We start from the raw sequence: 17,053 nt of genomic DNA, 5'->3' as shown, positions 1-17,053 counted from the left end.
TGTCTGCAAATGCCTTCCCCAGTGCTGCACAGGGGTGCTGGGGAGAAACGCGTGGCCCTGAAAGTGTGAGTGTGTGATGCCCATGACTGTTCTTAGAAATAGTAGCAACTTACAAAGAAGATAAAATGGAAAAAGGAAAAAAAGAAAAGCTTTAACTGGATTCTCTCCCATTTTCCAAGGTGCCATCTGCAAATGAGCCTTCTCAAACGTGCCCAAAGGTGGGTACCCACTTACTGAAGCCCCTGAGCTTATGGCAGGCGTTCAGAAACTGATCAAATAGGCTGGTTTTGCCTGCGGTGATGCCAGGCAGGCTGTGCCCACTGTGCCCACTGCTGGTTCCTCTGGCTTTTTAGACTTTTGGGTCCATTTCTGTCTCAGATGCCCAGTACACCTCTTATGGCATGAGCTGTACACCTCCTGCAGCTGTAAGCTAAGGGCATGAGCTGTACACCTCCTACAGCTGCACACCCGTACACCTCTCACGGCCCTGATGCAGGTCGAGGTGCTCTTCAGCCATGAGTTCACAGGAGTGTTTTCCATCCTAGATATAGGTTTGCTGGCTGTAAAAGGAAAGACAGATGCCTTACCTTTATTTCTTTGTGATTTCTTTCAAGGAATACTTACTGAGAGGAGTATTTCTGTGGTAAATAATTGTCTTTGCCAGAACAAGCAAAAAGGAGATGTGCCCATGCCATAAGCCAGCAGATTTCCCCCAGGACACCTTCGTGCTTGGCCGTGCTGCTGCCAGAGAGGGGAGCTGGCTGGGTCTGTGCTTATCCCAGGTAAGCACCTACCTTTCTCCTAAATATAGCCCAGCCTTACTGACTGAGTTTTAAACCTGAAGTTGTATGAAGGCCAGATCCTCTCTCAGAACTTAGTATATAATATCTTTGTTGTTTCATGTTCTTGTTTTCTCTCCTCATCCCACAGGAAGAGGAATGACAGCCTCACAGCTCCACATGCTTTTACCAGTGTGTTTTTACTATATTTTGTACACTAACTCTTCAGTCTCCGAAACCTCTGTCCAGGGAGGGCACATGTAGTCTCGTTAAAAATAGGCCATCCTGAAATTCATCTTTCCAGATAATTCTGCTTGTGGGGGCACTGTCAGATAGCTGCGCCCTATCCAGTACAAGGCCTGACCCTTTCTGACACCCCCAGGCAAACCCATACCCCCCAATAACCCCTGTGGAGGCTTTAACGCCATGATTTTTTGGCTTGTTTCTGATTTTCATGACCTTGCTCTCAGTCCCCTTTGGTGATGTTTTGCTGGTAATTGCTGATTCTGTTCAAGACGGTGTTTGGTAGGTTGCATTGGATAAAGGCAAACATACAAAGATGAAAAGTTTCTCTTGCCTTAGTAGAACCAGATCTCTGAAGTATGTCTGTTTCCTCAGTGTTGGGAGTCAGAGGTGTCTTCCTAGTGCACAAAAGGAGCAGCAGGACCCGAAGCAGGGATAAATGTGGATGAAGCAGTCACGTTGATGATGGTGCTGCCATGTAATGATGCAAATTTTTCTGATTTTTTTTTTTATCAGAAATGAGTCTTGGTGAACCAGAGTCTTGATCAAAGATAGACAGTTTGAATTCACCTCTCTCTGCTGCAGAGTAACCTACTTCCTGGTGCTACCTGATGTAATCAGAAGCAATCTGTGCAATTAGGAGTCTGCAAGACATTTTTGGATGGTGAAGCTGTCAGGTTACTGTCTCTCCAAGTTGTGTTTTATTTTCCTTAGTGCTCACAAGGTCTCTTAGTTCCTTTCAAGAGACACTTTCTACTCACAGGCCCAGCAATTATTGATGTCTTCTGTTGTCAGACAAGCAGAGTATGTGAGCATGTGTGTACTGCTCACCAGATACATACCACTGTCCTAAATGCATCACTGAGCATGTTAAAATTAGAAGCAAAAAATACATTGCTCACACAACTCATCATCCACATGTGTTAAAAAAAAGGGAGGGGGGGGAAATGATCCATTTTTCTCTCCTGGTGTAGATTGCTCTTATTCCTGTTGAGAGGGCTGATCAAGAAGGATGTTTGTGTGTTAAGCTCACGTGTAATAGTCCTCCAGGCTTCGCAGTGGGTAAGTGGTGAGTGCATGGTGGAGCACCTGCACTGAGCTGGGATGGGCTGAAGCCTGTGCTTGAGGGCTTTGCTCCATCCCACCCAAGCAGCTGTGCTCCTGGTGGCACCGCAGCCGTAGCAGGAGGTGCGAGGAGCCTCCCAGACCCAACGTTTCCTCCCATTTGTGGCTCCCCATGAGGGCTGTCACCACTGCCAGTGCCTGGTGCCATCCCTCCCCATACTTGGTGCACTCGCATCAAGCCAAGTTCACCTAAAAACTTGCACATAGGTAGAATTTCTGCCAGTTTTGCCTTGCTGACTGACTCTGGACCAGTTGCATCACTGTGATCCTGGTTCAGGTTCTGTGTGGTGCCTCAGAGCTGAATTGCTGGCTTACCTCTTACTTAGACAGGGACAAAAGCATCCTTCTGGCTGTTCCTGCTTTAAATAATGACTGTTTTTACAATGGCGAAGGGTGAAGCAGTTTCTCCTGCACAGCCCTTTCTGAGAGAAGAGCGGAAAGTGGCTGAGCATGTGTCACATATGGTTGCAACAGTCTCAGAGCAGGAGCTTCAGAGTTACTCATAACAGTTGAGCACGTAATTGTGCATAATGCAGCAGAAATGCTTCTCTTCTTGTGATTGAAAGGCATTTGCTGTTGATTGGTGTGTAACTGTTGTACCTGGGAATATCTAGGGGCTGTGAATCTGAAACATTTCAGGCAGGAGTGCTTATCAGTGACATCTGAAAACAGTGGAGCAAAATGGCCTTGCGACAAATGCAAGCAGGACAAATAACGACCTTTACAAGACAGTTTTATAGAACAGGATAAACAACAGGGGCTGGATCCTCAGCCGTAGTAAACCATCCTGTCTGTGCTGATGCTGCCAGCCGAGGTGCTGATCCTTGGAGATCTATAGAAATGTCACACAGCAACAGCTGCCTTTTTGCTTTGTGGCTGCAGTGAAATTGCTATGAGCAGGCCTGAGAGCCAGGCTCAGCGTGATCAGAAGGCTGATATCACCCACCTCTGTGCTTGAGAGCTAGTGGGAAGTGCTTCCTACTGGCAAACCTTTACTTACATTGAGTCATTGTGGAGCGAGCAAAGCAGATGAGCTTGGACAAAGGGATGCAACGTTCATGTCATCACTTCAAACCCAGGGGCTGATTATTTCTGCTTATTTCCTTTATTTCCTTTAATTCTCCCCGTGGACTGAACGTCGTCTGGGGCTGGGGTCCCAGCTGGGGCTGGGAGCTGGCTGGGAGTACCCACTCATTTGGGGCAGCAGGACAAAAGCACTGAAAGCCATGGAGTGCACTTGGGAACTCCGTTTGGTTCCTAGTGGACAAGAACAGCCTGCCGGTGCAGTCATTTGTTAACTTGTACACCTTCTCCATTGTCCCAGTATAAAATCTGAGATCTGAAGTGGTGTTAGGGTGCAAATGAACTTCAGCTGTGCTCAGATTTCAGTCACCGAGGAAACCCGTGATGCTCCTTTTGCCAGGCTTGTATTTAGGTAAGGAGTCCAGTCCGCAGAGCTGCTGATTTAGGGCTTTTACCTGTGTGAAATTTGCTTTGAAGAGTAATATTGGTAAAACGGGAAGCTGGCTTGCTCTCCTAAATCAAGCAATTAGTCTTGGACACAGCCCTCTCTGTGAAGAAGTTGGAAGTTCATCCTCACACTGAGATGGAAGATGGTTTAACAAGGTGTTTTACAAAGTGTAGGTTGATGAATTTCTGAAGCATATCTGTATAAACCTGCTGTAAAGGTGGTGCAGAGGTTAAGTAGATAACTTTATAGAAGCTGAATAATCACACTGTCTGTTACTCTATATAATCTTGCTGGAAAGCATATTTTTCTGCAGAGCAATGATACAGAAGATATTTGTGTGTAGCGATTACAGCAGTAGAAATCAATTGCACACAGCAAATAATTTGTTAGCACAGGGATGCACATTATATCATCAATAAAGGGATTAGTTTGTTGAACTATAATGAGGGTGAGAAGAAAGCAAACTTTACGGTGGTGTAGGTAGTCCAGTCATAATATTGGCAACAAACACATCTAGTGTGCATCCCTCTGAAGAAGAATATGGTCTTGCGTGTTTTTATACTGAAAGTTTCCTTAACACCCACTGGCTCTATACATTCTGTGCATCTTCTGGGTATGCCACAAGTGTCTACTCATTAGCTCCCTAAGACTAATGCTTAGCCTGGTTTTAAGGAACACAGGACAGGAGCTTTGCCTCTGTGCTTCCCCTCCCCAGGGAGCTGCAGGGAGCAGTGCGGCCACGCCTTGGCCTCCTCTCCTCCAGGCTGGGCAGCCCAGGCATCCTCGGCCTCTCCTCTCAGGACGTGCCCTCCAGCCCCTTCACCAGCTTTGCTACCCTCCTCTGGACCTGCTCAAGCACCTCAGGGACCTTTTTATATTGGGGAGCCCAGAATCGCACACGATGCTCAAAGCGAGGCTGCAGCAGCACGAAATGCAGCAGGAGAATCCCCTCTGGGGCCGGCCGTGCTGTGCTTCGTGTGCCCCAACGTGCGGTTTGTCCCCTTGGCTGCCAGGGCTCCTGCTGCCACTGGCCCCCCCCAGCCCCTTCCCACTGAGCTGCCCCCCAGCCCTTGCCCCCTGGCTGTGCCCATGCCTGTGCCCGGCCCTGCTCTGTCCCAGAGGCAGCACCCGGCATTCCCCTGTTTTCAGCTTCAGAAGATACAGATAGGGTAATAGGTTTCTTTTTTCTGTTTGTTATTAGCTCCATCTTCTTGGATTAGATACTCTTAAGGGAAGGCACAGTACCTTATCCTTAGCTTGGATGGGGCCCCAAGGTGCTAATCTCAGCTGAGCTCCTTTTACTTGGATCCCACTCTCTTGTCGCACGTACGCTGTGCCGTGACGGTCACAAATCATGCTGGAAGCAGCCTCCCCAAACACCTGTGAGGTGGGTTGGTTTAATTATCCTTGCTGCGGAGTGGGTTTTCCAAGTGTGCTGCTGATGGCATGTGCTCAAGGTCACCTGAAGAGACTGTGACTGCTTGGCTGAAAACAGATGTCGGGCTCTGCCTCTTCTCCCCGCCACACACCCCGCACCTCTTCCGAGCTGCAGCAGAAAATTCTGCACTGAAGCCCTCCAGAAGGTCTCTAACTCCTCTCTGCAGCTCCCTGCTGCATAGGGGATGGGCTGGTACGTGTCTGTGCTTTGCAGAGGGACAAATACAGGTGAGGCAGGGTGTGATGTCTTCTCTTAGAGAAGCTCTTCTGTTCTGAATGAGTCCTGTGGTCGAGGCCAGCTCCGGTGTGAAGCTCTGCAGGGGCTGGTAGTGCTGCAGGCTGAGGTTTGTCTTACCACAAATCCTCCATGTTAGGTAGGAATGCGTCTTTCCTTACTCTAGGTTGGAGGATGAGTTTAAAACTAACCACTTGGGGAGCAAAGCCAAAAAAATGAGGAGGCAGCTGAAAAGGCAAATTGTGCATCAGCAGGGAAAAATAATCTCTCCTGATTCTGGCAGGTAGCTGGAAATCCCAGCGCATGGGATTATCGTTACATATATAAGGTGTAAACAAACTCAGTGGCAGTGGAATGCCTAAATCCCTTAGCCCTCTTACAAATCAAACCTGCTCTGTCAGGATTCAATTATTTCTGTGATCTCACCTTAGCTGGGGATTAACTGACACCAGAGATCAGGAGCCCTTTATATTTGAATCCATACATATACTTGCTGAGGTTGGCTTTTGCTGCAAGTAGTAGAAGGAAGATACAAGGCCCTAAAATACTTTAGCTTTCAGGGCTACCATGAGGCCCATTTGATTTTTACAGTCAGCCAACAGTCAGGTGTGGATTCTTCTGGAGCAACTTGAGGTTGTAGTTTCTTGGCCAAGAAAAAGAATGTGATGCATACCAGCATATACTGGGAGCTGGGAGAGAACAGTGAAGAATCTCTCATTTTGCCTTGCAGTGTGAGGAGGTGTTTTCTGCAAGTTAGTTAATTATCCTCAGGATCAGTCAGAAGGTGTTCCTAATTCCTTGGCCCATTTTGCTGATAGCTGAAGAAAAAAAAATTGTCAAGGCTATTCTGGGAGCTGTTCTGCTTCTGATGGCTCACACTGTGCACCTTACAGTCATGGGCTTGCCAGAAGCTGAGGATTATTCCCTCAGGGGCAAAGTGTATTACATGGGGTGGGAAGGCAGGAGGGTGGCAATAGCCAAGTCTCTGACCTAGGAGAAAAGAAAGGGAAATCACAGCTGAGTTATTACTTAAAGCAGAAACACATGTAAATCCTACCTCGGCTGCCCTATTCTGGGTAGCTTCCAGAAATTTAATTGGTTAAGACAGATATATGGCACTGTCACTATCTGCTGGGGACCCATATAAATCGTCAGCAGTGGTTTCTTTTGCCATTTCATGTAGCCATGTCTGATGGCTTGAGTGTTATAGGAAGGAAGCAAGATACAACTCATTCTGTCAGGAGCTGCTCTGTATTGTAATTGCAGTATCTATAAGGAGTGTCAGGGTTGGATTATTGGAGATGTCAGAAACAAAATGGGAGAGATTAAATGGGCACAAAGAGCTGCAAAATGAGGAGGTAATTGCACTTCATGAGAGTGCAAAGATAACATTGGGAATGTAGATCTCAAACAGCGTGGTGTGGAGCTCAGAGTGCGTGCTTTGTGTCCCCTCTGTGCTAAGTGGGTTCCTGGGAGCACGGACCCCTGCCCAGCCCCGAGGAGTTGTGTGCTTGGTGGACACGTCCCTGCTGAGCTCGCCAAGGAGGACACCGCGCTTCTCCTGCCAGCGATAACACAGAAAGAGGTGAACCCTGCCAAATTGCAAGTGCACTTTCACAGCAGCATGTTACCCAGCCTTTTAAATGAAGAAAACCATCTCCCCAATGAAAAAAAAACAGGGAAGACACACAAGTGATTCTGCATGGACTGTTTGAACAGGCACATCTCCAGACGTAATGGCAAGCGTGCTGCCTGGTGTACAGCACCACAGCCCTAGACCTGGGGCCAGTTCTGGGCTTATCCATCGCCTTCATCAGCTTCTGAAATGCTGTCCCGGGTAAGCCAACCCAAGTTAACTGTGGGTTTGCAGGAAGCTGTGGTATTGTTGAGACGAGGGGCAGAGCACGAGCATTTTGCCTTCTTGCAGATGCCGGTTGCATACTGCCACACTGAAACAGCATGAGGGCTCTTCTGGCTGTCACTTATTTGTGGTCTCTTCTCATTACTTGAAAGTCTCTGTGTGCAGAAAGATTTCTGAATGATGTTTACTGTTATTGGACAGTAATCAAATGTATTTGTTTTCCTTCAGCTCCTGTTTTCTCTGTCTGCATGGCACTTTGGGGGATCGCTAGGCTGGCCGCAGAGCAGGGATGCTGCCTGTGCAAAGCTGCTGGCACAGCCAGAGGACGTCTGGAATGACTCCTCTACTCCAAGGAGCCACTTAGAGTCCCTTTATAAGTAACGGAGAAAAACAAGACCCTCCAGGGTTCAGTTTACCCTACTGTTTTAGACAGTGGCTGCGAGGAGCTGGGGTGGACTGCTGTGGTGTTTCCGTAGGCTCTGCTGACTATAAAGGGAGCCAAGGCAGCTCAATGACACTTCGGGAGCTACGAGATGAATTTGACCGTAGCATACACCAAGCTGTATAGTGGAGTGGTTGGGTGCGCTTGGACTATTTCCATGTTAGTGAGCCAGGCAGTGCAGCTGCCCTCCCAACTCTCCCATGAATAGTCAGCTAGCCCTGTAAGAGGCTGCTTGCAGGACCACATTTTAAGAGTAGCATAAGCTTAGTGTTTTCCCTGTCTATGATAAATCACTCTTCCTGTTTATTGTTTGGCCCCATTATTGTGATATTTGATCTCTTGAGCATTTTAGCGTCTAATGAAGTCCTTTGTGTTATGCTGCAGCTAGGCTCAGAGGTGGCATTGTGCCTGTTGTCCAGGTGAGGAAGTGGGAGCAGCCTCCAGGCCAGGAACGAAATTGTGAACAGATGAATTGTGCTTGATGGAAATCAAACTGTCTATAGCAAGTCAGGGACTGCATGGCTTGCCCAAAGTCAAACAGGGAATAAGGGGCAAAGAACAGTCCCAGCAAGGGGTTAGAAGGGGTTAGCATGGTCTGATCCCTAACTGGCTTCTTGCACTCCAGCCTGGTTGTTTCTCTGTTGAAGTCTGATTTTTTTTTTTCTTCTCTCTTGCTTTGTTCTGCTTGCCCTTTCCTGGACTGAAATAGAATGGTCTGGGATCATTACTGGGAAATTCAAAGCAGCAGTGAGGTCCTGATATTAGAAGAGTGTTTACATTTACATTCTTGTGCATCCTTGCTGTTTATGTTCAATTGCTTGATATTTCGAAGGGATGAGTATTACAGATCTGAATGGCTGATTGCTTCTGAGGTTTGAATATGTATAAAATAGCAGCAGTCCTGGATGGCGGAAAGCAGCTGCTCAGCACTTTCTGGGGCAGGACTGAGCACTGTCTTTTTATGCAGTTTATTGGGGGAGTAGGTAGGATGAGGTGGAGAAGCTCATGCCCATACCTGACAAACACATGACTGGCATCCTTCATGGAGAGAGAAATTGTAACAGAAACAAGACAAATGCCAAGTGGCACACATAGCCAGAACAGAAGTCCTTCTGTTGAATGCTTTCTAATGCATTTGGGACTTTTGGATGGCAAATCTCACTTGTATTGTATAGCAGCACTGTCATAATTAGAACTCTAAAACATTGCTGAAATTGTCACGAACAAGGTAGGGCCTTCAATAATAGGTGCTATATGCAAAGACTAAAAGGATGGCCTAAAGCTTCAGGATCAGAACTTAGGAGAGGGCAGGAAGGTCCTGCTTTGGAGGTATGATGTTAGGATGGGTGGGGCAGAAGTGAGACATGGCATAGGGACAGTTGCAGTGAGAGTTTACTCACTGGTTACTGGTATGGAGATGGGCACAAAATGCTGAAAGTGCAAGCAAGCAGCATGTGCTTGCTGTGATGCAGAAACAGCCGGCTCTAGCGAGGTGATGAGGTAGCTATGGTTGCAGAAGCAATGGAGGGAATGAGATGTTTGTCAGCCACCGCGAAGTAGGATGGTGCTGTAAGCAAGGAATGTGAAGCAGATGAGCACTGGTTCTCGGCTGGAATATCAACTGCTATCTGCTGCAGTTTCCAGGTCAGATTACAGCAGGGCTCTTTCTCATATGCATCTGGCAATATGCAGACAGCACTACCCTACCTAAGGTCAGCTGAGTACAATTCTGGCAGAGAAGTGACTAAAGTGCTTCTTACCTGCAGTGTCCCTACAGTCATGGTCAGTGCAGCATCCTTGGCTGCTTGGCTGTGTCTCTCCCACGCATGCTGCCGAGCCAAAGCCAAACGTCAGCGTCTCTCTTCTCAGAGCATGGGCATGAGAGTTGGTGTGGAGTCTGTGGCTATTCCTAGCGGCCTACCATCCTTCCTTTGTCTGGAAGGTTAAGGGACTGTTGTGGTTTAACCCAGCTGGCAGCTAAACACCACACAGCCATTCGTTCACCCTCCCCCCTCCCTCGCTGGGATGGGGGAGAGAAACGGGAAAGTGAAGCCTGTGAGTTGAGATAACGACAGTTTATTAAGACAGGAAAATAATAATAACAATAATAATAATAATAATGATGATAATAGTATTACTAATAATAATGTGTACGAAATAAGTGATGCACAATGCAATTGCTCACCACCTGCTGACCGATGCCCAGCCTATTCCTGAGCAGTCGGCCCCCCACCCCGGCCAGCCACCCCTATATATTGTTTAGCATGCTGTCAGATGGTATGGAATACCCCTTTGGCCAGTTTGGGTCAGCTGTCCTGGGTCTGTCCCCTCCCAGCTCCTGCTGCACCCCAGCCTGCCCGCTGGCAGGACAGAGCGAGAAGCTGAAAAGTCCTTGGCTTGGTGTAAGCACTGCTCTGCAACAATTAAAACATCAGCATGTTATCAGCGCTCTTCTCATCCTAATCCAAAACATAGCACCCTACCAGCTACTAGGAGGAAAATTAACTCTGTCCTAACTGAAACCAGGACAGGGACATATTTCTCTTTCCCCATAGTGAGGAGGTTAGCGTGGCTTTTCTACACATCGAAGATATGCACTCTCTTTACGAAATGCCTCTAATGTTTTTTCTCATGAAGCTTCATGTTTGATAAAGACATGTTGCATCAGGCAAGACTGTTTACAACAGTTAATTGGAATGCACTTGGGTCCAGTAACCAACTTTATATGGGATCTGATCAACTGTTAACCTAAATTCAGGATACCTCCCCTGGCGTATGTAGAGTGGGCTTAGAATCTAGCCCTATTAGTTTGTGGCGTGGCTTCTCATTTGCATCACTATTCAAATCCTGTAGAGTTGAGCTTTGCACAAGAGAAAGACTTTGGCCACATGCCTTTCCTTCATTGCCAATTTGGATGAAATGATGTTTGATATATGTAGGTAACACTACCAAGTCAACTGAAGTGGACAAAAGTTAAGTATGCACTGCAGGCAATTATCCATTAGTATAAAAGCTCCTTGGTATAACATTTATATGTTGAAATGCCAAAAAAAATGGACATGATGATAGTTTTTGCAACACTGTATAATTCATGCATTATAGCTCTGCTTTTGATGTTTAATATTTCAGAAATAATGAAACACATTTCATCAGGAAATGCAACATGTGAAATGCAGTAGGTATAAACAAGCACTTAATTGAAGCAGAGGTCTCCTTTGCTTGCTGTGAAGCTCTTCCTGACTTCATAAATGTTCAGGAGTATTTAGTTTAAGGATGTCTTTGAAATAGTAACTCTGAGATGAACCATTGCTAGAAGTCTCTGCGGCTCACATGCAGAGGTGAAATCACGTCCCCATGAGACATGGAGAGAGAGCTTACCTGTACTGCTGTGAGATCAGGATTTCTCCTACAATCTCTAGTGCCAGGCTTCAGTGACTTCCTTGTCAGCAATGTCCATGACACCTAGAAAATCCAATTTAAGGTGGAAAGGATTAATAACTGGCTATTACCACACATTGCCTAACAAAATAACCCTGTCTTGTTTGTATTAAGCAAATGGTTCTTGGGCATCAGTGTGTGTGATGCTTGTGAAATTCTTCTTGGGAGTTCTCTGGTGTTTATGGTCAATATTATATTTATTTTTTTTCCAACAGAGGCAGTAAGTTGGGACATGACCACCTGGAAGACCACACGTTCAGGTGCTTTACACCTTCAGGAGCTTTGCGGTTTTGGGACTTCAGCCTCCATGTCCAAGTTTCTTGAAATCCAACAGGTGTGTTTTTTTTTTATTTTGTTGTTGTTGTTGTTTGTTGCTATTCATTTGTTTACACAGTATTAGGATGACAGATCCACAGATCTGTGGACAGATTGTGAGAGGGGAAAATTTTAAAATGTACCTTTTTCAAAATCCACCTTAGAGATGCGGGCTTGTTGATTGCTAATTTATCTTACTGTGGTTGTGTCCTAGTCACCTTAAGAACCACTGTTAAAGTATTTGAATGATCATAAAAGTCCAGAGAGTCCAGCTTTGTGAAGAAGTAAGCCAACAAGGAACGTTGAGGCCAATCCACTTGGCCACGTGGGACACCAGTACGCGTATCCTATCCTAGTGTAATGGTGCAACTCTTTTTCCTGCAGAAGAAGTACTTTGTGTGAAAAGTCTCAAGTAATAAATCCGAAAGGGTCAAGAAACACCAGGGAAATGCAGTAATTCTGTGAATGATTATTTAAATCCAGCATCTGCTCTTCAGCCCAGTCTGATCACACGACCATGGGGGCTGTGGGGCTGGCGATGCTGCTGTCAGTGCTAAGGCACATTTCCACTGCTCTCAGAGTATTAAGAAGACAATGTAAGTACGAATTAGTTTTTCTGGGCTCTAATAGCTCTCAGCATGTTTGCTGGTCTATTTGTGATCCTTCCATAGTCTTGGAAAGTAAGGACACTGATAAAATAGCCATTGAAGTCAATTAGTTATTTTGTACATCTCTCCAGGCCCTGGATGAGGTCCAGCCTAAATACCCAATCTACATTTTCATGAGTCATTGCAGGAGCTGGAACAGATCAAGACAGGTATAATTTTCAGCATGAATTTTGCTACCTTCCTCAATGGCTCTGGCCAGGTCAATCTATATTTCCATTATGGACAAGGTTGATCTTTTTTCCCTACAGCACGTTGCTCAAATTATATGCATAGTCATAAACCATTTTCCAGTGACTCAGGCCTTGATACTAAAGCATGTATGGTTCATGCATCTGTTCTTTTGTAAATCTGCTGGTGTTTCCACACAGACTGCTCAAGAAGCAGGAAAGACACAGAAACATCTGTTTAGAGTTTTAAGCAGCTTGTTAGATGAATTCAGCACCTGGGTTTCCTGCGGTGAGTCGGCTATGCTCTCCTCAGTATGTATGAGAAAGGAAGAAATACAATACTCGTAGGGATCCGTGCTCTCTGCAGTTCATGGTAGATTGCTCTGGGTAATTTCTGCCAGTGTCAGTGGGATCCACCAGTGCAAAACCTCCAAACGAAATAGGGGAATAGTGCACCGAGAGGGGAAGGTTTACTGTGCTAAATGCCAATAAACCAGATTCTGTCTGTGGAACTGAGCCAGTACAGAACTTTAATTTTAAATATTATGGCTTATGTTCACAGTAGTTCTGACAAAGTCACTGTATCTGTTGAGAAAGTCCCAGTCTCCAAACAGTTTTCTTCCCAAGCCTTTTCCTCCCCTTCCCCATAAGTGAGAAGGACCTCTTTGGTTTAGATGAACGCTGACCACGCCACAAAACCAGTGTGAGGGTCCCAGCTCTGACAAAGAAAATGCAAGGCAACTGCACTGTGACAGGTTACTTGTTTTGACAATCCTCTGTTTTCTTTCCTCTGTATACCATATTAGACGTGAGTCAATGTCAAGGGCTAATTTGCCACAGCAGGGAGATTTTCCACTTAAGTAAATTCACTTTAACGCATGCAGGGGATCCAGGAGTGCATCCGTTCTGCCTGCTGAAAGGACCTTGTGTGCATGGAAGGGGAAAAGCAGGCTTACGAGGCAAGCTGTTGGTTGCAATAACATGTTTTGTTCCTTGCTAACTCCAGGGTCAGGCTGTCTCAACTGTGTTAATGTGCTCGTGTAGCAACCCATGTACAGAAAAACAGAACCAGCAGAAGAATTTCTGCTGTACCTAGGGCACACTGCGCCTTACCCTACAGTCAGCGCACAACAAACTGGCTCACGGCCTGTTACAGATCCCACGGACTCCCCGGGAGCCCCCAGTTTCAGTCTCTCATGGGCTGAATTCCTTCCATCCTTTGGGCTTGTCCCTTCCAGTAGCACACATGTTCAGGAAGAAATGGGGCTGTGTCTGTCCAGTGTGTTTTCATTCCTCTGCAGTAACCTGGATGTGAGGTTTTGTCTTGTGTAGTTAGGATGTTCACTGAGCTGTTTCTGTCTTTTCTGAGTGATTTTGATTGTTATGTATAACAGTGCACAGTCTCCAGTGGATAAAAGCCTCTAATTCTATTTTATCCAACTCAGAGAGCAATCTCAACAACTGGCTGTTGCCTGTATTATTCAGTAACAGCTATGGCATGTATTATTGCATATGATATGAAGGACTTTGTAATAAATATTTAGTGTTCCTTTAATCTGTCTGTTCTTGTATCATGTTCTCCAGATAATCTCCTACTCCACCATGTACTATTTAATAATTCTTTTTTTTTTGCCAATCTGTTCCTCTTTCATTCAGACACATGTGCCCGCCTGCCCTGGGACACGCTTTCTGTCGGTCTCCCGTCCTGAGCACTCTTCAAAGTCTTGGGTTTTCGTGACTATGTCATTAAAAGGAAAAGCATTTGTTGCTTGTGTGAATTTGTGAGTATCTATAAACTGTCTTGTGTTTAGATCCCAGCCATTTGGTGCACAGGAATGATTTTTTTTTTCCTGAACAGAGGCCAAAGGCCTTCAGGAGAAAACGTGGTCTGGCGCCGCAGGCAGCAGTAGAGGGTTGGTGATATTTCTGTTTCTGCTACTGACTGGTTTGTCTGATCCCAATCACTTTGTGCTGCTTGTTTCATCTCCGCCCTTGCCTGGGTGGATTACAGCCCATCAGGGAAGGGGCTCTTCCAGGTGGGAAGGTGAACTTTGGGCAGCAGGCATCGCTGCCATGCAGGTACCAAGAGGCCTGTCTTCAACAGTGGCTGTTTTAAATTGGCTGTCTTATACCTGTGGCAACGAGGAGCACATTGAAAATGATGCAGGGTTCTTCACTTGCATTTCCTGTGGTGAAAACACCATGTGAAGAGACAAGTGGTTGTAAATCAGGACATGGGTTTTCCTGTATGGCTTCTCCCCTAGTCAGGACTGACATAAGAAGTCAGACGTATCCATGGCATGTGTTCTCTGCTACCTTAATTTGGGGCTGTTAACCCCCAAGGAACAAAGCATGTGAGAGATGTGAAGGGGATGTCATGATGAAAGGAACAGTGAAAGAAGCTCAACAGAAAAGAAGTACGTAATGATATGATGCTTCACTACTTGAAAGTTGGTTACTTGTACTGCAAGTCATGATTTATTATAATTAACTAGTTCTACAAAACCTACTAATGAAATCATGCCAGTATTTCTTAAAAAAAGAAATAATGCTGAACCAAAGAAGACATGAAAAGAGTTCTGATCATGTATTAATAGTGCAGCAGCCCTATTTTGAAAAGATCCTCAAATTCTTGTGGGGTGGCATTATAGACTAACCTCTTTAAAGAACACTTAGTGCACCTTAGTAGTATCTATTATAGTATATGGGATTTTAATTGCTTTATTATGAAAGAAAGCAATATTCACCCTTTTATGAATTTTGATTTAATGACTTTAGCACATTCATTATTAGTTCATTATGGTTCTGTGGAATTGAGGCCTCCTGAGTTAAAAGGATGTCCCCACACTAAGCTGGCCTCAATTAAAATGTAATCATATTGTGGTTAATCTCAAGGACTTGCTCTGTGAGCACAGGGGGGTGTAAGGGAGAAAGGCAGTGGGGAACACACGGAGGAAACAGACATGCAAAGAGGTAGGATTTGCACTGGTGAAAAGCTGTTTAAGTCCAGTCCTGAAAATGTCCTGGGCTATAATCTGAAATTGCATTATTAGTTTGACCCATAATATCACATGCTCAAAGCCACAGGTAGATGTACTTAATTTTCTTTTTTTATGAAGAAAAACCACTGATCTTTAGCAATAAAGGGAAATCCTATTTATGACAGTTTGGCCAGTGTCTGCTCTGGGCATGAAGCCAGCAAAGGGCCGTGGTATGAAATGATGGTCCTGCGGGTGCCGGTGAGGCTTAGCATGGGACTGGGGGTAGTTTCTTGCACAGAGTCACTTCTGGACTGGGACCCGTATGTATGGGCAAATGGGAAGAACAGAGAAGCCCCCTTGCAAAGTTAAATGGCAATGTTCAAAATGCTATAGGAAATAGAAATAGTTCTTGGAGGAACAGCAGTATTTCTGGGGAAGGACAGCTGCATCAGTAGCAGTTCTGCCTCTGTCCCCGTATTTCCTAGGTTGGAGACGCAAGAAAGCCCCTCTCCTTTTGAGCTTTACCCTTCCATATTTGACCAAGGGGCCACATTAAGAAAACCAGCAAGTTGTGGTGATCTGGAAGAAGATGAGAAATTCAGCTCTCAAGTGATTTGGCTGAAATATTTCCTCTTTGATGTTTTGCCATACTGAACAGTATAATAGCCCTTCCAGAAGAACACTCCAAGCAGAGCTATTTTGGGATTACTTTTCTCCTTTAGCTTTCATCCTGTGGTTTTCCTGTATCTTCTTTTTATCTGCCTGATCTCAATGAAAACGTCTCAAGCTCTCACCAACCACTTCTAATGTTTCAAGATTCCCTTCAAGCTTAGATCTTGGGTATAAATAAGAGGTCTTGTTAGTAAAGCTGGAGTGCTTTGTAACGATTGTTTGAAAGGCTTTATATTTTTTTTGGTTCTGCAGTGGAGCCAGACCTGGAATCTGTGAGGCCCAAAGCTGAGGAAAACAGGGAGAAGCTGCGTGCCTGTGTGTTGCAAAGCAAGTATTTGTAATGTAGGGGTTAGCGAGGATTTCCATGATATTTCCATTTAGAAAATCAGACCTTCAGTGAGTATAAAATGGAGTACTATTTTCAATTTCAGTTCATAATTTGATGTAATTTGAACTAAATAGTTGGAAGAAAAAAGAACACTAATCTCCAGAGAAACTAGAATCCTGCTTTCCCACAATGTCCCTGTTAACATTTTGAAGAACAGCAATTTTGAAGATAATTTTTGAAGAAAGCATAGAAGGAGAGGTTTGTTTCTGTAAGAGTGCAAAGTAAATCTTGTCTAAAAGGTCAGTTATCAGGAACAAACCTCACCAGATTTTGTGCCATATTGTTTAATTATTATGGAGGATAATTACTATGGGAACATCAGTAACAGCAGTAATGTCAATATTTCATAAAGCTTTTATAGATTACAGGAATACATTGGAAAGTGTTGTAGTTCATGAAATAGCAAAAGCTGCTTGGGAGAATGGTATTTTTATGGCAATGACTCATGTAGAGCTTTACACCACCTTTCTGGCCTGTAGTGGTCTCTTGATCAGTTTACAGCTGCAATGAGTCTTTCCTTTTTCCAAATTTCAGAAGTCTTTTAATTACTATTATATGTTGCTGGTGATCAAAGGTCAGGCCAGAAGCATTAGCTTTGCCAAATGAAATTCATTGTGTGCAACATTGACTCTGTACCCTTAGAGTTCTCTGAGCTGAGGCACATCCATTTGCTGTGAAAAGTTATCTATTTCTTTTGCCATTTAGGGCATCATCTTGCAAACAATTAATCACCAAGGACCCAGCCACTGAGTTCTTGCACAGAAAATACTCAGCACTGGCAGGACAAGATCCAGAGAGAAAATGGCTTAAGAAATTTTTTCCTTTCTCTGA

General features: G+C 45.1%; 1 long non-coding RNA gene across 1 annotated transcript; it reads left to right on the top strand.

Annotated features, from left to right (window-relative positions):
• Nucleotides 1-687: 687 nt before the first annotated feature.
• Nucleotides 688-17,022, top strand: LOC121057860. Its single transcript, XR_005813991.1, has 4 exons — nt 688-782; nt 11,247-11,365; nt 13,838-13,962; nt 16,087-17,022. It is a non-coding gene; the product is annotated as an uncharacterized LOC121057860 (long non-coding RNA).
• Nucleotides 17,023-17,053: the final 31 nt, after the last annotated feature.

The sequence above is a fragment of the Cygnus olor genome, chromosome 20 (assembly GCF_009769625.2).
Source record: "Cygnus olor isolate bCygOlo1 chromosome 20, bCygOlo1.pri.v2, whole genome shotgun sequence".
NCBI classification, from domain to species: domain Eukaryota; kingdom Metazoa; phylum Chordata; class Aves; order Anseriformes; family Anatidae; genus Cygnus; species Cygnus olor.
The sequence above is the reverse complement of the archived record's forward strand: the minus strand, read 5'-3'. Positions and strand labels throughout refer to the sequence as shown.